A 22,313-nucleotide genomic window follows, 5' to 3' on the forward strand; every position below is an offset into this window, starting at 1 on the left:
ATCTCTGTTCTTCTTTTTTACAAAATGCACTGGCTCATCTCTTAAAAATTTCTCCACTGTCACATATCTGTAGCCAACTCCATAGATTTTTTCTATGTCAAGCTCCATCACATCATTCCAGTCCAGAAAATTATCCAAGACATTGATAACTTTACCAACATAAGAACATAAGAAGAGCCTGCTGGATCAGGCCAGTGGCCCATCTAGTCCAGCATCCTGTTCTCACAGTGGCCAACCAGGTGCCTGGGGGAAGCCCGCAAGCAGGACCCGAGTGCAAGAACACTCTCCCCTCCTGAGGCTTCCAGCAACTGGTTTTCAGAAGCATGCTGCCTCTGACTAGGGTGGCAGAGCACAGCCATCACAGCTAGTAGCCATTGATAGCCCTGTCCTCCATGAATTTGTCTAATCTTCTTTTAAAGCCATCCAAGCTGCATCTTGCGGGAGCAAATTCCATAGTTTAACTATAGTTTAACTATAGTTTAACACCAAAATCTTCATTAATTTCTTCAGAGACAACGTTGAATTCCAAACAGTAAACTTTATTTCTAACATCCATAAACTCCAAATCTTTTTCCAATTTCACATTTGTTCCAATCTCCAGGGCTTGTAGCTTCCCTATCCCATCAAACTCCTCTCTCACAGAATCCACTATTTCTTTAAGCTCCTGCATCATTTTGTTAAATTCAATTTTCATCTCCTGTCTACCCTGTCTCAGGGTTTGTTTCGTTATCTCAATTTCACCCATTATTTTCTGAAGCATAATTTCTTCCATGGTCTCAATCACTTTCCTGGTTGTCATTCTTAAAACTACAAAAACAAAAATTATTTCAGCCACAATTGGGTTAATATTCCAGGCTTGCTTATATCAGTGTAGACAGTACAGCCTGCCTTATCTCTATGTGTTCAGGAATACAAAACAAACTTAGTTCCCAACATCAAAACAATTAGTGGCATCGTGAACAAGCAGATTCGTCAAAATGAAATAGACCAAAAAAAAAAAATCCCCCCCCCTCCTCGAAATAGAAATCCCTCTTCCGTTGGTATCTTTAGAATGCACCTCCAGGACAGCTTTTTGCGATAAAAACAAAGATAAGCTTTTTCTATTTCTTTCCTCCTTAATTTCGTTAGTGAAAGAGAAAAGCCTTAACTCACCTAGTTCTTCACAGCTGATTCATTGACAAATCTCTTTTTTGCTGCACCAATTTAAACCAAGTGAAAAAAGAAAATAGAAAGAAGGATGCTTATCTGCCTGTTAAAGTCCGTTTTTCTTTAAAGAAAAGATAAACGTGTCGCTGTAATCAGCTAGAGCTTGATGAAAGTCCGTCCGGCATTGCAGTTTGAACCTTCTCTCATAAATAAATGAAATCCAGTCCTCCCCACAAAAACAGGCTTTGTGGTTAATCTCTACGTTTCTCCCTGACCGGGAGAAAATCTTTACCAGTCAAAAAGAGTGTTGTGACTGATTTTTAAGCTGAAAAAGCTTCTTCTGAGATGAGAGCTCGACTCAGAGCAGCACAGGCAAAGCAACCCTTCCCGGAAGTCAGAAGTTCCATCTCTCTCTCGAAGCACCCTGTCCATTTAGCTACTGGCCTGGAGTGTTTGCACCTGGTGTTGGGTCAACGGGACAGATTGGGAATTTTGTTGGTGTACCGCCCACCCCGCTGCCCAACAGACTCCCTAACTGAGCTGACAGAGGTGGTCTCGGATGTATTGTTGAGATCCCCTAGACTTCTGGTGCTGGGGGATGTTAATCCATGCCGAGGCTGCCTTATCTGGGGCGGCTCAGGACTTCATGGTTTCCATGACAACCATGGGGCTGTCCCAATATACTATTGGCCCAACGCATGTGGCAGGGCATACTCTGGACCTGATCTTTGCAACTGGACAGGATGAAGGTGATATGCAGGTAGGGGGTCTTACATCAGCCCCTTTGTCATGGACAGATCACCGCTTGTTGAAGTTTAGACTTACAGCGACTTTCCCCCTCTGCAGGGGTGGGGGACCTGTTAAGATGGTCCGCCCCTGGAGACTAATGAATCCGGATGGTTTTCAAAAGGCTCTGGGGAGTTTTCCGGCTGATAAGGCTGGCGCTCCTGTCGAAACCCTGGTCGAACTGTGGCACACCGAAATGACCCGGGCAGTTGACATGATCGCCCCTGAGCGCCCTCTCCTGGGTAGAGCTCATACAGCTGCATGGTACACTCCAGAGCTGAGAGCAATGAAACAGCATAGGAGACGGCTTGAGGGCAGATGGAGACGAACTCCTGATGGATGCAGTTTTGCACTGGTACGTGCCTACACTAAATTATATTTAGCGGCAGTTCGGACGGCAAAGAAACAATATTTTGCCGCCACTATTCAATCTTCTATCTGCCGGCCGGTGGAGCTTTTTAAGATTGTCCGAGGGCTGTTACATTCTGGCCCTACGGACATGATAGATCCATCTGAAGCCCGTTGTAATGAATTTGCTAGGCACTTCCAGGACAAAATTTCTCGCATCCGTCAGGACTTGGACTCCAGTGTTATAGCAGTGGATTTAAATGAGGTATCCGGAGCACAGTCTGGTCATGCTTTGTTGGATGGGTTTCAATTGGTGCAGCTCGAGGACGTTGACAAGATGCTTGGACAGGTGCATGCAACCACTTCTACATTGGATCCTTGCCCCTCTTGGCTGATAAAAGCTAGCAGGGTTGGAACTGCCGGCTGGGCCATGGAAGTGATTAATGCCTCATTGCGAGAGGGAGTGGTCCCTGGCTGACTGAAGGAGGCGGTGGTGAGACCACTTCTGAAAAAATCTTCCTTGGACCCAGAAACTCTTAATAATTACAGTCCGGTAGCGAATGTTCCATTCTTGGGCAAGGTCCTAGAAAGAGTGGTTGCGGATCAGCTCCAGGCACTCTTGGATGAGACTGATTATCTAGATCCATTTCAATCGGGGTTCAGGCCCGGTTTTGGCACGGAGACAGCCTTGGTCGCCCTGTATGATGACCTTTGTCGGGAGAAAGACAGGGGGAGTGTAACCCTGTTGATTCTCCTTGATCTCTCAGCGGCTTTTGATACCATCGACCATGGTATCCTTCTGGGGAGACTCGCTGATCTGGGAGTTGGAGGTACTGCTTGGCAGTGGTTCTGCTCCTATTTGGCGGGTCGTCTCCAGAAGGTAGTGCTTGGGGAGTTTTGCTCGGCACCCTGGGTCCTCCAATATGGAGTCCCACAGGAGTCAGTATTATCCCCCATGCTTTTTAACATCTACATGAAGCCGCTGGGTGCGGTCATCAGGAGTTTTGGAGTGCGTTGCCACCAGTATGCTGATGACACGCAGCTCTACTTCTCCTGTTCATCTTTCTCAGGTGAGGCTGTCAAGGTGCTGAACCGATGCCTGGCCGCGGTAATGGACTGGATGAGAGTGAATAAATTGAAGCTCAATCCAAATAAGACTGAGATGCTGTTGGTGGGTGGTTCTCCTGACAAGATGGGAGAACCTGTCCTGGATGGGGTTGCACTCCCCCTGAAGGAGCAGGTTCGTAGTTTGGGAGTTCTTTTAGAACCATCCCTGTCACTGGAGGCACAGGTTGCCTCGGTGGCACGGAGTGCTTTCTATCAACTACGCCCCTATCTGGACAGGGAAAACCTTGCTTCAGTTGTCCATGCACTGGTAACCTCAAAATTGGACTACTGCAATGCTCTCTACGTGGGGCTGTCTTTGAAGACGGTTCGGAAGCTGCAGCTCGTGCAAAACGCGGCAGCCAGATTGTTAACAGGAACTCGAAGATGTGAACATATAACACCAATCCTGGCCCGCTTGCACTGGTTGCCTATACGCTTCCGGACTCAATTCAAAGTGCTGGTTTTGACTTATAAAGCCTTACATGGCTTGGGACCACAATACCTGATGGAGCGCCTCTCCCGATATGAACCTACCCGTACACTACGTTCAACATCAAAGGCTCTCCTTCGGGGACCCACCCAGAGAGAAGCCCGGAAGGTGACAACAAGGAAACGGGCTTTCTCTGTGGTGCCCCCCGAATTATGTAATTCTCTCCTTGATGAGGTACGCCTGGCGCCAACATTGTTATCCTTTCGGCGCCAGGTAAAAACCTTCTTGTTCTCCCAGGCATTTTAACATTTTAATATCTACTTTTATCACCTACATCTATCACTCACAATCTTAATTTTAGTAATTTTAACATTAACATCTTAAACAGCTTCATATTTTAACTGATTTAATACGTTTTTATACTTAACATTTTAGGATTGTGTCTGTCATGTCCATGTGTTTAACTATGTTTAGTTATTTTGTTATATTGTATGTGTTTGATATATGTTTTTAATTGTATACTGGATGTTTTTATGCTGTAAACCGCCCAGAGAGCTTCGGCTATTGGGCGGTATAGAAATATAATTAATAAAATAAATAAATAAATAAATAAATGAGAGGAAGAAAGTCTACTGGGTGGGAAATATGAAGCCTGCTGGATGGCATGGCAGTGGCTAGTGATACTGCCCAAGATCAGACACCCACCTGAAGCTTTAGCAGTTGCAGTAAGCGTAAGAACATGACAAGGATGGCTGGAGATTTTTCTGCATCTGTAGTAGTCCTGCTTGGAAAGAAAGGCTGGTAGATGTGTCCTGGGAGTAGAAGACATAACTTGTCCGATGAATGGAAAGAGGCAGAGGCTTTCTGCTTCTGCTGGCTCAGTAAGGTGCTATTTTCTTCTCCTTTCCCATATGACACCCTCCATTGGCTCCCTTGTTCTGCTACCCTAGCTTCTTGCAGCTCTCCCAGTTGCTAGGGTTGAATCTGACTTGAAGTTACATCCTCTGACCTATACATCCCCTCCCCATTCAACCATAACAAATTCTGGATTGAGCAGTAGCACATTCGCCCTGAAGAGAAGACCCCAGAGAGAGTTGCCTGCATTCACTCTGATGTCTTTCTGGAGCCTTTTTATTTTCCCTTTTTATTTTCCCAGGCCTTTTAACATTTTAACTTTTGTTGACCTGTTTATTGGATGCTGCTTTTATAGCGTTTATTGAGCTTTTACTATTTCTCTGTATATTGTCCATGTATTTGGAGGGGGAGGGATACATTTAAGAAAGAAAGAAAGAAAGAAAGAAAGAAAGAAAGAAAGAAAGAAAAAGAAAACTACTGCTAATTATGCAGTGATCTATATCCAAGAATACAGCATATCACACCTTCACACCTTATATTCCCAATCATTATTGCAGGTTAGGCTCCTCACTTCACCCATAGTTATACATTTTTTAAAAAATCATGTCTGTCAGTGTTTATTTTGGAGATACAGATCTGTGCAATGCAGAGGAAAGGAAAAGTGAGGGGATATTCTCCCCGGGACCAAAATGTCTTGAGATGACCTGTTAACATAGTTTTCAGAATAGTGAGTTAGCTGGATCTTCATTTCTATGCTAATAAAGATCATCACCATAATGTGAGAGGCAAGTAGTCCAATGTTGGCTGCTTCATCATTAGGAGCTCTATGAAGTTCACCTCCCTGCAAAGGAGGGAAAGAAAACATACGTAATCATTTTAAGTGCAGCATGCAGGCAAAATACAATAAAAGCTTGAAGTGTGCATTGTAAAGCAAAACAAATTGTAAAACATACGTTTGGGAGGAGTTGAAGTTTCAGTGTGACAGCAACTCTGCTTTGGCAGTCCTTGCCTATTACTATTATGCAGGCACCTTTGTTGTATGATTTCAGATGCCTGTTTTGACAATTCTGTCAGGGTTTGTAATCTAGCTAGGTACACTTGTTTTCATTTTTTTCTGATTTTATTTGGATATTGTTGATAATTGTTTTATCTGCTTGAAAGCATATTGGGGTCATTTTGTTGGCAATCTGTTTTATGCCCCTAAACTCTAATAAATATAGTTAATTATGGCTGCAATCCTATTCACACTTACTTGGGAATAGAGCCCATCTAAATTGGTGTGAATTACTTCTGAGTAAATACGCAAAGGATTGTGCTGCCAAACATGCATTATTAATACAGAAGAACCTGTTTCTAGAAAGGGGTTTAGTGTCTTCTACCTGCATTTGGTGAAGTAGACTCTTGCCAACAAATGTTCATTCCCCAATAAATATATTAGTCTTTAAGGTCCCAAGAGTCTCTCTTGTTTTTGCTGCTGCTGGTTCTCTCCATATAGAGCCTAACAATGATAGGATGTCTTCTCAAAATAAAGCAACCTATTTATTTGTTTTGAAATGTTTATGCCCTGCTTTCTAACCAAGTTCTTGTGATAGCTTACAGTATATTTAAAATACCATAAATCAGGCAATCGGATATTAGAGCTCATCAGAGGGAGGGACTACCTCACCCAGGAGTGGCTGCTGTCTCTTGCAGCTCCTGGAAGCAGGTGCAAGGTGTGTGGTGCAGAGGAGGGGGGAGAAATCATATACCAGGGATGTTGCTGGATTCCATCAGCCCTAGCCAGCATGGCCGGGAATCAGGGATGATGGGACTTGTACTCCTGCAACATCTGGAGTATCACAAGATCCCTATCCTTCATGTATATAAACTGATAATGAAAATAGGGCAAAAACGGCTTCAAAGCAGAAACTTCTGAAGCTTCATGATTTTTACATCTTACTAAGTGCTCGTGATGCTTTTGTAAAGTGGACTTTCTCTTTCATTGTATGCCTTAGTAAATGATTAGATTGCCTACCTTTTCAGAGTTTCAGACTCTACATTTTATTTGAGGGTTGGCTATTGCTTTCTTTCTCAGAAGCTTTGCACAAATGTTTACTATTTAAATTACTCTGCATTAAAAAAAGTGCTGGTGGAATGCGTTTTATAAACCACCATCCAGCACTAAAAATATAATCAGAAAATATTGATTTCTGAATTTGGTTCTCCATTTCCCAAGGAATTACAAAACAATCCTATTTATGTCTACTCAGAAGAAAGTCCCATTGATTCCAGAGGCCCTTACTCTGAGGTAAGTGGATATAGGATTGCAGCCTTAATCGCTTTTCTGTTTACAAGCAGTTTTCAGGTAACTTTAAGAAACAGATAAACCACATGATCCAAAACATGGGAAGGATTGTTAGGAAAGCAGTATAAAGCCCTTTGTGAGCCAGCAGCAGGGAAAGAAACATAACCTTTGTAGTGGGAATGGCTCCCTCCTCCGCATGCTGCGTCAGCCACAAAAATAGCAACATCAGGAACAAAGCTCTGTTAGTTAATGAAAAAGAAGGCGAGGAGAGAGAGTCTGCTCCACGTTGCACTAATCGAATCCACTCCCGTGATAACCAGGCCACCTTGTTAAGTTCCTGTCAAAAAAGTGCAAAGTTTGAGCCAAAAGATCATAGTGTTTCTGCCTGCGTTTCTCCTTCTAGCCTGCTCACATCGGCTGTGTGGTCACTTTTAGCCATGTCAGCATGTTGAAAATTGCTGATGGTAAACACCAGAGGTATGCATGCACAGTACTAGAGAAACCACAAAGGCTATAGCCTTGGGGGGAAACAGTAGACTTGCTCGTTGTAACATATTCATGCTATCCTGTTTTTTTGTGAAGGCTCCTGTAAAATACTACAGGTTTGGGTTTTTTTGCAGTATAATACAGAAGTTTCCAGTTTGCTTATCTGTACTAGAAGTGCTAGTTGAAACACAAGAAACTGGAAGGCAAGGAGCAGTATTAAATGTGATATTTTGAGCTTCTTGGCATTGACAGCACATATGTATTTCCTTTATATATCTTAGTTATTATTGAGAGCCAATTTAAAATATATCTTACGAACTAGAGGGCTCCAGATAAAATGCATATATTAGTAACATGTGCAGTGGGTGCACAACATACAACATATGTAATATAACCTTCAAATGTCAAGAACCTGATTTGATATATTCCATTTGAATGGACCAAAAAATAATGATTTAGGAAACATAATGATTTTTTTACTTATTTTCTTGTTTCCAATCTTCCAGTACTGTGCTACCAGCGTTGCAAAAATAAAAAAAGTTTCACAACAATCATCATGAGGCCTGGAAACTTACTTTTGCAGCTCAAGCGCATTTTACCTTGAAGTCAGCTTCACACAGACTTCAAAAGAGATTGGCCATCAACCCCCATTGCCACTCCAGGTGTGGCAAATGAACATGCTTGCCTTTGCTGTAGGCTCAGGCAGACACAGTGATTGGCCAAATGCTTTGCTGTGGGCAGTCCTAATTAGCAGTAGGTAAGGGAGATGTGTCCAGCCATGGGCAAATGTTTCAGACCAAATCCAGAGAAAACAGTCTGGCTGCTTTTGAACCAGCTAGTGTGTCTGCAGCCTCAGACTCTTCTTTTGTTCCAGCAATGCAGCGGCCCTACCTCATAAACTACTCTGGCTTTCTCCATAGAAATAAGATTATTCTAGAATCCTTCGCTCAGTGTGGTCTTTTCTTGAACTTCGAATTTCAGAATCTATGCATTTCCTGAGGAGTTGTGTAACCATGTGAATGTCTTGTGTTTTTCTCTTTTTAAAACACAACATGTTTTGAAAGCTTCTGACTGAGGCCATGTTTTTTGTTACTTGCTTGAACTTATAAGTTAAGCAAAATACCCTTCCTGGCCCTGCTGCTCTTAGTTCCAGAGCCTTTGCTTTGAGCCTTCTAGTGCCCTGGCAATCATCACCACTAGCAAATGTACCCCAGTCATCACAGAATAGCTTACTCCTTTGACAAATTTCAGTCTTTGAAAATCCACAGAGCTCATGGAGCATCTGAAGGCCACATAGAAAATATATTTCAGTAAACAAAACAGCATGTAATACAGCTGTTGAAAATGCCAGTATTATAGAACAAGATTAGGTGATTGCCTTGGAGAACATTATTATTATTTCTTAATTCCAGCTATTTGCATACAGGGGTTCAGTTTGGTAAGAATTCCTGCTCCATAATCTCTGTCTGCCTGCTCCTTTAAAGAACTCAAAGCAACATTAGACTTTAAAAAAATGAAATAAAAGCCTTCTGTTTTAGTTAGTTTTTTCTTGATTTGTTTTGTAAATCTTAATGGTAAGGAGGCCACGACAATATCAGTGACTCATTTTTTACATTTTCCTTTAAAAAGGAGAGGAGGGGAAATTTGTGCAATAAAGAGGATGTCTGCTATATTTAGAATAAAACTTCATGCTCCCTCTATCAGGATGTGAGCTTAATTATAGCATGCTATAAGCTTTGCTTCTTTAAAGGTTCTCTCTCTCTTTCTCTCTCAACTTTAGTGGTATTTTGTTGCTATTTTTGTGATGGTTTTGTAATACATGGATTTGGTGCAATTTTGAAAGGATTCCTTTAAGAACCAACGATAGCAGCCTTGTGGTTTTACAATCTTCTCACAGTCTTCCGTTCACTGAAGTAAATGTGTGTAAACTGGTAGTGTTGCTTTTAGCACTAGTTTGAAATTTAGTTCTTTGGCTGTACTGTTCTGATAACTTTTGTTATCTACCCTGTATTTAACTCACAAGCCTCTCAGAAGCCTTTCAACGTGAGGAAGATTAGCTAGCTACTAGTCTGTTCTACTTTGGCTCCCCCTGTAGTTTGGCTAAAACTATCCTTTGAAACCATACAGGCCCTCCTGGACTGAGGCACTATGGTTTAAGCCTGTCCTCTAGCTGTGGCATTCCATAATATAGTACGTACATATGTGTTAATCGGTAAGGAGCTGCAGAGGTTACTCTCTGCAATGTCCTTCTTGACTTAGGGGAAGGGCTGTAGCTTAGAGGCACAGCGGTGCCCGGGTCCAATCCCTGGCATCTCCAGGTAGGGCTGGGAGAGAACCCTGCCTGAAACCTTGGAGAGCCACTAGCACTGAACTATATGGACCAATGGTCTGACTTTGTATAAGGCAGCTTTCTGTGTTCCTATGACTTGATCATTATCAGATTCAACTCTGCGATGCTAATATGGCAATCCTAAAAAAGTATTTAGAAGTAAACTCAAGTTTATTTCAGAGAACATTTTATGTTAAGGGCACAATCAAAAGGAAGAAAAACCACTCACATTTAAAGAGTGATTCCTGTTTTCTTTACACACACACACGCACACGCAGAGAGAGAGATTTCCCCTGCACTTCTGCCTGTGTCAAAGTGGTTAAGAGAGACAGATCAGGGTTTGCTGTCCTTTGCTCAAGTTACTTTATTAACAGGTTGTAAGAGGGGAAATAAAGCTCCTTATTTAGAATGAGAGCCAGGGCTCTCCTTTCCTTGTTCATTCTTGAGAACCAATAAGATACACACGTGTGTCGCATTGGTTGTGGGATGATGTAACACAGTAACTGAGCCTGAGCTATGAACCAAGAAGCCCTTAGTTCAAGCACCTCAGCTATGAACTCACTTGGTGGCTTCCCACACAACCCTCCTAACTGTACCCCTCTTCTACCTGCAAAATATGGGATAATGACCTGTCTTTCAGGATTACAAAATAAAATATGCAAAGTACTTTGAATGATATACAGCTGGACATCACCCTTCCCCAACATGGTGCCTGCCAGGCGTTTGTTCTACAACTCCTGCCTGCCCTAATCAGCACACTGGTGAAGGCTGCTCTATATAAATGCTAAATTGTTGTTGAGAAAAAGAGAGAATTTTTTTAATGTTTTCCTTTAAGATACACGCGGAGGGCGGGTGGGTATTCCTTCCCCATTCACTGCTTTCATAGTTGGCAAGGTAGTTATTAATAAACAGACATGTTTATCATGATGTGCAGGAATCTCTGTGAGGTTTAGGTTTGCCTGTCCTTTCCCTTTGCCTCCTCCTATCCAGCTTGGAGGAGGACTATGGAAAGTTTTAATTTTGTTTTTAATAAACCATGGCTTTCCATTTTGTCTGAACTGGGGGTCATTATTTGTTTATTCATTTATTTTGCATTCTTACATACCGCTTTTTGTAAAAAAAAAAAGTTTACATCAAAACCAAACATTTCAATAGGAATTACAGAAACAGATAAGAATGCAATTTCAAAAGAATAATAAAATCATAATGATCAGTCTAAAACACAGAAGGACTGGAGGCTGAAAAAAAGTAAAGTTGAACTAAACATGGCCTCCAAATGTTTGAGAGAACAAATAAGTCTTCCCTGTGTGGTGGAATCCCATCAGTGTCATGACCATCCTTGCCACCCTGGGAGGCAGTTCTACAGTTGAGACACCACTATGAAGAAGGCCCGCTCAGGATTCACACACAACGGCCCACCCATAGCTTATGCTAACCATAGTTAGTTTAAATAGGCCAACTTTGTAACCAGCTTCACAATCCTGACAAGCTGGGATTAACTGAAACCAGAAGTATAAACTTCTGGCATCTTCCACTTGGCTGCACAAGAGAAATTGAGGGTATACAAGCCTGAGGGCTCCCTGCAGCTTGTTATCATGAAGTCTGAATGTGGCCATAGTCTCACAGCAAATGCTCTGGGCCACCTCTGTGGGGAGCAATACTTTAAAAGAATAGTCCAACTAAATCAAAATTATATCTTTTTTTTTTGTCTTAAACAGTAATGATATATATGAAAAGTATTAATAGAATGACAAAACAAAGTGCAAGGTTAAATTTGTCAAGGACATACGAAAATTAGTTAGGATGTCAAAACAGGAGCAAAATTATTTTCTATAGTGTAGATTTTAAACTTCTTTTCTTACTAATTTTTCCTGGTTATTGGCATAAAAAAGTGGCCAGATGTTTTATTATTTAATGATAGATTATGTGGTTGAGCAGTCTGTCACCTGTGAAAACTCCCCCTTCCCCCCCAAAAAAGCTCTCATAATATAACAACATAAATTCACATGTCTAAGGTAAACCATTTAAACTGGCCCTGTGGGATTGGAAGATCACTCGCATTAGCATGGTGCAGCGAAATTATCCAGGCTGTTTTAACTTGTGGGCAGAAGAGCTGCATAAGTGGCATTTGCCACAGTCCCTGCAGAATAGGATTTGAGCCGAGAACAAGAATTTATAATGTGTTTTAAAGGCAGAGGAGACCATGACCTGACACATGGAGTATTAAGAATGGCTAAAAGCTGTAGTGCATTATTATTATTATTATTATTATTATTATTATTATTCCATCGTAACTTGCTGTGAGGCAGAGGGGGCTGGAATGAACATCTAACATACCATTTAATAGGTACATTTTCTTTTTTACTGATTACTGATAATATTTTGAAACAGAATTTATTTTTCAGCTGTATCTATTTGGCCTGTACAGGTGTACATATTCTAAGCCACCTGTACATTAAAAAGTCTTTTAAGAGTAGTAGAAAATATGTATCTTGCGATGAACATAGCCTTGATAAAAGGTAGCTATGAATGTGGCTTGATCAGTTGCTGTACATGGAAAAGTGTGTGATCTCAACTAGAATACTATGCACCTTTGTGAAATGTTGGATTTTTCCCCCCTGGAGTGTTGACATGTTGTCAACAACATAATTTTTTTTTGCAAGCTTGGAAGACTTGTTCTTGAGTCATGTATAAGCTTTATCTTTCTGAATCAATCAGAACATTTGGTTCAATATCTAAAGGACACGTCTATATTTACACTTTACTGCAGATCAGGGTTCCAGGCATCTTAGAGTTCAAAATCTAGTCAAATTCTCAGGCACATGAGCACTCTCTTTTACATTTGCCCAAAGAACCTTAATATTAGAATTTATATATACAGTTAGCATACTAAATCCATACTTTCCCCAGTTTTTCCTGCAGGAAATGTTTTTCCTAGGTCTGCCTTCTTCAACCTGGTGCTATCCAGTTTTAGACATTGGAAATTGGAAGAGAACTGCTCACAATGATCTGCCAGAAATTTTAAGCAGGGAGGGATATATCACTATAGATTTAAACTGGTTTAACTGTCATGAGAGAGCCAGTGTGGTGTAGCGGTTAAGGTGTTGGAATCCATGTCCAAAGGTTCCTGGGGACAGACTTTAAGGCAGCTATATTCATAGTGGCGCAAGATACAATTCTGGTTCTAAACAGATGGCAAATTTTAGGGACACAGAAATCAACAAATTAACCAATCCCCCCCCCCCGATCCAAGGCATCTCCTTGCAGGACACATAAAAGAGGGGAAAAACTTTTTCTCTGGTGCCCCAGTAGGTAGGAGTAGACTGAATGAGCTTAAGTTACAGTAGTACAGATTTCTGTTTGAAGAAACTTTTTGACAGTATGAGCAGTTTAGAAGTCAAGCTGAACAATTACCTAGAGGGGTGAAGGGCTCTCTTGTCCTTGATGTCTACAAGCAAAGGGTAGAGCCATCTGTTGGGGATGGTCGAACTCTGGATTTCCTGGATCAGTCATGATGCTTACAATGAACTAGTTCAGTTTAATAATGTTCACTGTATTAGTTCAGAAATCTCTGAACTACACCTAAAAGTAGTTCCCATAACTGCTGGGAGAACTGAATGTCAATTAAGTGTGTTTTGAAGTAGAACTTTGAATGATTTCTTGTTTACCTTCAAATTCATTCTCTTACACTTTTTAAAAACTCTTTAGACTCTTTGGGCCTTTAAGCTTTAAGATAATAATTGGCAGGGGCGGGGGGAAAATTAAATAATTCACATTCCATTGAGTGTATGCTTTGACATTTTCTTAAGAAGACTAAGAATATACTTAAGAAGACTATTTTATACTTCAGTACAGCTGAATGTTGAATGTAAATACCCGAGGATCATTTGGATGAAGTAACCTGTAAACTGTTAAATGAACCAAACTAATTGGTTTTGTAAAAGGACGAATATAGAGTTAGTTCCTTTTGGGACATGTTGAACTTGAACCTGAAGCAATTCCTTTTTAAAATGAACTTTCCCAGCTGTGATCAAACAAGAGTTGGACTAGATGGCTTACAACACTCCATTCAACTTGATTCTGTTGTTCCTATTTTAGAAAATGGTACTTCAGTTTTTTCTTTAGGTTTCTCTCTCCCCCCCCCCTCCATTCATCCCTTTTACTTTACTTGCCATTTGGCTGTGTAATGCTATGCCAGTGTTTGGATGATAAGAAAAAAAGATACACTGAAGTGTCCACTACTTCTCAAGGGACGTATGAATCTCGGGGGGAGATACAGGGACCAGAAGCATTAGTGACTGATGTGCTGGCTACTGTGAGAAGGAGCTGTGGGAACCCGATGTTTGTTTATTTTCTTGCAAAAGTATTTCCAGCAGGGACAGGAACTGCGAGCCTCTGTAGGGAGAGAGACTGGAGTGATCCATTTTTTCTTTCTCTCTTTCTCTGTGCACCCTACAACATATGACTGAACAACTTGTTTTCAAACAAAATCCGGGGTTGACCTCAGGAAGCTGAACAGCACTGAGTGTCCAAGAGCTGCCTGTTATAATAATATTTATTATAAGGCCTGAAGGTTGAATGACCAAACTGGATTAGGTAAATATTTAGCAGGCATGGGCTGTCCTGATGGGTTGAGTATATGACAGTCTCAGCCACTGGTATAACTTGGCAAAAAGTCCACACTTGGCACTCAAGGGCCATTCCTTGTTTGGCAGAGCTGCAGCCTCACAGAAGACTTGTGTGTGTGTGTGTGTGTGTGTGTGTGTGTGTGAGAGAGAGAGAGAGAGAGAGAGAGAGAGAGAGAGAGAGAGAGCATTGATTTTAAAGCTACTGCAAAATTGGAAGAAACCTGAGATGGAGAATAGAAGCCACCAGAGTCCACATACTAGGTCTTTAGGGCTCTGGTTATATAAGTTTATGGTAATCCAGTCTCTTGCTTGAATTAAAGGAGCGTCCACATTTTTTGTTCCTTGGTCCCAAGAGTTTGCTGATTAGCTGCCCTTCCAGATCATAAAGAGGCAGCCCGGGAGTTAAGAGGGTGGCTTCTCCTAGCATCTCCTCTGTTTTAAAGACGACTGCTGCAACTTTGTATCTCATCTCTTTGGTTCTATATTGTTTTTTCTAACTTCTAATTAGACCATTAATAGGATTAAGTTTCTATCCTTGTGCTTATACTTTTTCTGGGCAGTCTCTAACAGAAGTAAACAGTAGTGTAGTGGCAAATTAAGAAGTGCAGGGCCTCTTCATGATAGTCATAGCCACGCTCCTCCCTCCTTTTTGCTGCTGGGTTGAGAATGAAATCCTTGTTAATGCCTTCTCCCACAACAACAGACAACCCTAGGAGCCAATAAGCATGAAAGAGGAGAGTGTTAACTACTGAGAAGAGTCTTCTCAGTGGCTGACTCACCTCCTTTTACTCTGATTGGCTCCAAGCAGCAGGAAAGGACAAGGAAGCATGTTAGAAGACTTTTCTCAGTGGCTAACACACTTCCCTTTCATCTTGATTGGCTCATAGGATGCTAGAGACTTTGGGATCCTGCTGCCCAAAAAGCAAGGGGTCTAAGACCCCCTGAGACCCTGGACAACTTTCACCATTGGAAGTGACATAGTTACACATAAATGTGCATTGTGGATCAAGATTAATATAGTATGTTAAAAAGCAAGAGTGGCCATGAAGCTTGAATCTTAAGTCTTGGATTGGTGGAGACCTCTAATCATGGACAAGTGGTGACCACCAATAGCACAATAAAGTCTGGTTGCTTCTACACCAGACTCTTTTAGTGTTGCTGAGTCATTGCTTTTCTGTAAGTGGAACTAAAACAGAAGTTCCACATAGCACTTACATAACTATATTATCCAGCATATATTTCCATATGGCCAAGATTATTCTGTAATCATTTTATAATGTTTAGTCATAAATAAGTTTTGTTCAGCAAAGGTCCTTTCCAATTAAAAGTTTCTGTCTACAAGTCATACTATTTTTATTGTTTCTTGTATCATAGCAGGGGAATTGGTGATGAATAGCCTCTAAATTACCCCATTTTCTGTTTGTTTCATAGGGTTTCTTGTTTTCATAATGCAACTCTGCTATAAAATAAAAGAGAGAAAATCTGAAACCACTACCCCAGTTAAAAATCTGAGAAACAGACAGTGGAGCAAGTAAGAAGTTATTCATCACTAATTCTCCACCCACAACCAACAGAAAGAATGTGCACGTTCTCCATGAGACCTGGTGAATGTGCACAATAGCCAGTCTTTATGTACATTAGCCGTTCATTCCCCTTAACATATCACCACAAGTCATGTCTGAAAAAACACAGGAGTAAAACGCTGCACTGTGACAATGTCACAATGGCATTTTCCATAAAAAGTGAGGGAACAACAAATGACAATTCCAAAGAAAGAAAAGCTACTGTGGAAACAACCTCTCACTGTGTACTTGCGCGATTAACCTTTGTGTGCCTGAAGTTCAGTGCTTGTTTATGAAATGCATCTTAATCAAAGTCAAATGTACCCCTATTTTATTTATTTGTTTATTTTAAAGCATTTATTTTTCAGAAATCTCTAAGCATGTACTCTAAAAGTGGTATAGCCTAGAAAACAAACAAAATATCATGGGCAGAGCAATCCAAATGAGAGGTCACCGGCATAATTCACGCTGGGGTAAATTATACTGATGTAATTCATCCGTTTTCCAAGCTCCATTTCGGAGCAGGGCTATTGCCAGCTGAGCCATCCCAAGCCTGGCAGAGGGAATACAAGCCTTTAAAGTAGAGTTTGACTTACATCACCCTTTTTGCCAGCATAAATTACACTGGCTTCCCATAGTTTGGGTTGCTAGGTCACATGACCAAGCTGAACGGAGTTTGGAATAGGGGTAAGATTCCCCCTGCCCTGCCTTGCCCGGCCACTCCCCCAGAATGCCCCCTTTTCAGGACTTATCCTGGCTTTGGCTCAGCTGACTGGGCCCTGGGTGAGCCGGGATGGAGGATTTATGTTGGCGTATTTCCAGCTGAGATGGGATGAGGGACTTCAGCTGGTGTGACCCTCCAGGTTCAGGTTGCTCAGGTGGACATCTGCTTATTCCAGATTCTGTTCACCCCAGCACATTTTTGGATTGGTTTGTTCCCTAAAAGTTAAAACAAAAACACAAGCTAAAAGCAATATAAAAACACATAAAAACATACAAAAGCAAATAAACCAGAAATGATTGCTGTGTACCCCAGAGGATGTGCAATGACTGTGTAGAACTCACACAATTTTTCTGCCCATCTGGTGGCTTCATTCACACATACTCCCACAGCATGGGATCATGTCACAAGAAAGCAGCTCGTATGCTGCTCTGGGTACATGTGAAAGGCACATTGCTGCTCAATCCTAAGGAGGTTTATGCTGAAATAAGTTCCACTGAGTTCAGTGCGATATATATCCCAGTAAGTATACTTAGGATTTCAGCTGTGGACTGTAATCCTATTCATGATTAGTTTTGGGACCAAGTTTTCCTATGCTCAACAGAATTTACTAGTCTTGAGAAACTGCAATCCTATGCCCACTTACTTGGGAATATGTTTGATTAAATTCAGTGGGACTTACTTCTGAGTAAATATGCCACAGGATTGGGCCATTAGTCTCTTAGATTTCAGAGCAGCATTTGACATGGTAGCAAGTGAGAAACTGCTACAGCAATACCTCAGTTAATGAAATATATGCATTCCTGGACATTACTTCTTTAACAGAAACTTTGGTACCAGAGGTAGGAATAAGATGGAAAGAAGAGGGATAGGTTCCTACACCACCAAAAAGAAAAGCAGTTCAACATATTTCAGCAAACGTTTTATTCAAAATGAACAACACGCATGTCTGAAATGAAACACCCATGGCAGGTAAGCCTTGCATACAAACCACTTGAAGGCTGTGTATATTCAAGCAGGCAGGCAAGGGTCAGCCGCCGCCACCACCCTGTGGTCTCTGCCATCCTTCCCTACACTCGAGTAGACATATCTGCAGTAAACAGTGCTTCTAGGACACCTGCAGCACTGTTTACTGCAGAGGCATCTGTGCCATCTGGCAAGGAGCGCCATTCCAGCCATGTGTGAGAGTGCTGCCTGCAGCAGCCACACTCCAGTAGACAAGGTGCTACATTCTGACTATGTCAGAGTGCACAACCTCACACACTCCCCCTGCACCCAAAAAAGACTTTGTTTAAAAGAGATTGTTTGCTGGAGGATTTGGTAACTGAGATATTACTATATTAACAGCAAAACAAGAAATGATGGCAACAGACTCATATCTTTAAATGGAAACCTGCCCCAAACACATATAAAGTGGGAGGTTGGAGACCAATTTAAAGAGCAAAAGGGGCATGTGGGTGAGGGATACTTGCACCTGCTGCTTTCGTCCCCCATGCTGTAGCCCTCAAGGTGATGTTCTGCAACTGGGCTCATGTCTCTAATTGGAACTTGGTAAGCTGTAAGGAGGAGGAAGACTCAATATCCTCCATGAGCATCCTCCATGAGCATCCCACTTTTGCTCTTTAAATTGGTTACTCGCCCTCTCCTCTGCCACGCAAACACTTGATTAGGACAGACTTGCATCAAAAGAGGTGGGTTTGCCCTCATTACGTCTAGCGTGGCCCTTAATATTCCATTCTTGGCGTGAAAGGGAGTTTCAGTGGAAGCATGTATTTCCAATATATTCACCCTATTTACGCATGAGCAGGTGTGTGGGACTGCACTCCTGACACCACTGATTTATGCTTAAATAATCTTGTGTATCTGCACATTATTTTTTCTGTGGAAATGGACAAACTGAAAGCAATATTTTAATATCACTTTCTGAAAAGTACTAAGAGAAGTGATGTTTTCATCTTTCTTCCCCCTAATGCCTTTGGCATGACTTTTAAATACCCAAGGCAAGCAGAAGTTACATGCTCACACACATGCATGCATGCACAAATGCAGATCGAAAAGCTAATACCTATCAGGAACATCTCATTATTTCCTTTTATATCCATAGCTTTTCACAGATAAGATTCTCCAAGGAGAGAGGCTAATTTACTATATTACATTTGCACAAAAAGTACCCTATCATCATAATTAAACAGGTGGCAAAATATCATGTGCCATATTTGACTCCAGATGTCCATATGATGCTTTTGTTCCTTGGGAAGTGCAGCTATGATTTGTATATTTCACTGTGTATATGTATCACACGTGACCATGTTAGCATGTAGCACAGTGAAAATCATGAACGAAAAGCAGGGAGTTGTTCCTTAAAGGATAACTCTAGCCACGAGACTGTCGTTCAAGGGAGTACCGTCCCCACTCAGTTGCTGGCCATGGATTACTAATACAAATTACCAAGTCACCAAGTGGTTAATGTGGTGAAGCCACATTAGTCCCCCTGGCTTTTGTTTATATCAGAATGCATGGCGGGGGCGGGGAATCAGCACACTTTCATCGGCACCGACAGCCAAGCAAATCTTTGGTGGAAAATCTTACAATTTGGGGAGCTGGGCCTCTGTGTTGGGCCTTTGTGTCTCAGGATTTTGCTTTGATCTGGCAGGTCTTCTCTCATCTCCTTTTACTTCTTCTCTGATTAAGCAGAAGAGAAAAATCTGAAGTTTGTGCTCTCCCACCCGCTGGGTACTTTGCTTAAGTGAAACCGTACTATTGGTCTCTGTCTGTTTGCTCTCCAAGACATCATCTTTACTGTGGCATCATCTCAAGTACATCATGTTTCATTTTTTTGCTGCCTCTATTGCGTCGGCAGAGTGCTGTCCCAGGAGGTTGTTCCAAGTGGTCCGAAGCCTGGTCGGTCCAGCTGCGCAGGAGCCTATGGAACACTCAAAAGCCTCCTGTGACACATTTGTAAAACACTTTGCCGATAAAGTCGAGCGCCTAAAGGGCAAGATTCCGTACGTCGTGGTTACAAGTAGTGGTCCAGAGGCGGCCAGTTGCAGTCCGGTCTGCTGGGATCGGTTTCAGCTTCTTCTCTCTGATGACGTGGACAAGGTGCTCTCTACTGTGAAACCAACCACTTGCTTGCTTGATCCTTGCCCTTCATGGCTCATTGTAAGCTGTAAAGAGAGACTGGGCAAAGGGATCAGGGCAATGGTAAATGCATCCTTGGAAGAGGGTGCAATGTCATTAGCCCTCAAGGAGGCAGTGATAAGACCCCCAAGATTTAAACAACTTTTGCCCAGTCTCCAATTTACCATTCTTGGGCAAGGTGATTGAGCGTGTGGTGGCTAAACAGTTACAGACACACTTGGAGGAAGCAGATTATTTAGATCCTTTCCAATCGGGCTTCAGGACTGGACACGGAACTGAAACAGCCTTGGTTGCTCTGGTGGATGATATGAGGAGGGCGTTGGATAGGGGAGAACATACTTTCCTCGTCCTCCTGGATCTCTCAGCGGCTTTCGATACCGTTGACCATGGTATCCTGTTAAATCGCTTGGAGGGATTGGGAATGGGAGGCACTGTTTTACGGTGGTTCCGTTCCTATCTCTCCAACAGATATCAACGAGTAGCGTTGGGGGATGAGGTTTCAGACCCTTGGCCCCTTAATTGTGGTGTGCCACAGGGCTCTATCCTCGCCCCCATGCTATTCAACATTTATATGAAACCGCTGGGAGCTATCATCAGGAGTTTTGGGCTGCAGTGTCACCAGTATGCGGATGACACGCAGCTCTATCTCTCGTTTAAATCCTCACCAGAGTTGGCTGTAGAAACCTTGTCCAATTGCCTGGAGTCCGTAAGTGGATTGATGGGAGAGAACAGGCTGAAGCTGAACCCCGACAAGACCGAGGTGTTACTGGTGGGGGATAAGGGAAGGTTGGGAAACTTTGACCTGGTGTTTAATGGGGTGAGATTGCCCCTAAAGGACCAGGTCCGCAGCCTGGGGGTCATTTTGGACTCTCAATTGTCCATGGAGCCCCAGGTATCTGCAGTAAGTCGGGCAGCCTTACCATCTGGTACAGAGGCTGCGACCCTACCTTCCTATACATCTGCTTCCACGAGTGATACATGCCCTGGTCTCCTCTCGATTAGACTACTGTAATGCGCTCTACATGGGGTTACCCTTGAAGACGGTCCGGAAATTGCAGCTGGTACAGAATGCGGCGGCACGCTTAATAAAGCAAAGCCGTCGCCGGGATCATGTCACCCCAGTGTTGATGGAGCTACACTGGTTGCCAGTTGTATACCGGGCCCAATTCAAGGTGTTGGTATTAACCTTTAAAACCCTACACGGTTTTGGCCCAGTTTATCTGAAGGAACGCCTCCAGTATCACCAAATATGCCGCCAAACAAGATCGGCCTCACAAGACCTTCTCTCGGTCCCACCGGTGAAAACAGCTAGGCTGGTGCGGACCAGAGAGAGGGCCTTCTCAGTCGTGGCCCCCACCCTCTGGAACTTGCTTCCTTTTGACCTTCGACATGCCTCCTCCCTGATGGCTTTTCGTCGAGCCTTAAAGACCTTGTTATTCAAGCAGGCCTACGGGATTTCTGGGGTGGGTTAGGCTATTATGTTGTATTACTAACGGGTGGTTTAGATGTATTGTTGTTTAATATGGTGACTGTTGTATGAATATGTTTTAAATTGTATTTTATATTGTGTAAGTCACCCAGAGTGTCTGTTAAGTCAGACAGATGGGCGACTAACAAATAAAATTTTATTATTTTATTATTATTATTATATATTATTTTTATTCTATTAAAAAACCCTCTGAACTTTAGATATAAGATGAGCCTGATGTGTGATATGAGGTAGGTATCACAGGCAGGCTTTTTTCTGGTGCTCCAGAGCTGTCCACAGCTTCCGACTCCTGCAAATATATTAACTTCCTAGCAATATTTTCAGAAAGGACATTTCAGAATGTTGTTCTACACTCCTCTTCTTCTCAGTAGTTGCTTTGCATCATCCTCTACTGTTCAACTAAATGCTGGATCACACAGGATTTTTGAAACTATGAGGTTTTTTGTTTTTGTTTGGCACTCATGACTGAGTAATATTGTCTTCCAAAATAAAGTCTTTAACAGTGGGTCTGTAAGTGACTGTGGAGTCTTCAGTTTAATCCAGTGTTCCTCATTGTTTTCAGGGAGTTGTCTGAAAGCAAGCTCGCTTAATAGGATCTTGAAGGGCATGGATGTTCATTTTACGCCTTGGTTTTCTTCCTTGGAGCCTATGTTGAGGAACAATATTAATGGCCATAGTGGATCGAATTAATCTGTGAACTGTCCAGCAGTCATCAGCACTCGTCATGGCCCTGGTGAGGAGTACATCACGACGATCTCTGGCACAGACAATTACATAATCCAGGAGATGCCAGTGCTTTGACTGAGGATACTTCCATGATGTTTTAAATTTATCTTTCTGGCGAAATAGTATGTTTCTAATATCAAGATTATGCTCTGCACATTTAGTCAGAAGTAGAATTCCATTCAGGTTGCTATTACTAACTCCTTCTTTCCCAATGGTTTCTGGCCATAAATCAAAATCACGCCCAACTCTTGCATTGAAATCGCCCAGGAGGATAA

At 42.2% G+C, this 22,313-nt stretch overlaps 1 protein-coding gene and 1 long non-coding RNA gene across 4 annotated transcripts in view; one reads left to right on the plus strand and one right to left on the minus strand.

Moving 5' to 3' along the window:
- The window catches only part of MAML3 (mastermind like transcriptional coactivator 3), a 407,804-nt gene that overhangs the window by 195,014 nt on the left and 190,477 nt on the right, over positions 1–22,313 (plus strand). The window lies entirely within an intron of this gene.
- LOC133364429 (uncharacterized) lies at positions 5,005–8,126 on the minus strand. The gene is made up of 3 exons (XR_009757939.1): positions 8,018–8,126; positions 7,123–7,293; positions 5,005–5,513 (listed from the first exon to the last, which is right to left on the minus strand). It is a non-coding gene; the product is annotated as an uncharacterized LOC133364429 (long non-coding RNA).

This window comes from Rhineura floridana, chromosome 9 (assembly GCF_030035675.1).
Source record: "Rhineura floridana isolate rRhiFlo1 chromosome 9, rRhiFlo1.hap2, whole genome shotgun sequence".
NCBI classification, from domain to species: Eukaryota; Metazoa; Chordata; class Lepidosauria; order Squamata; family Rhineuridae; genus Rhineura; species Rhineura floridana.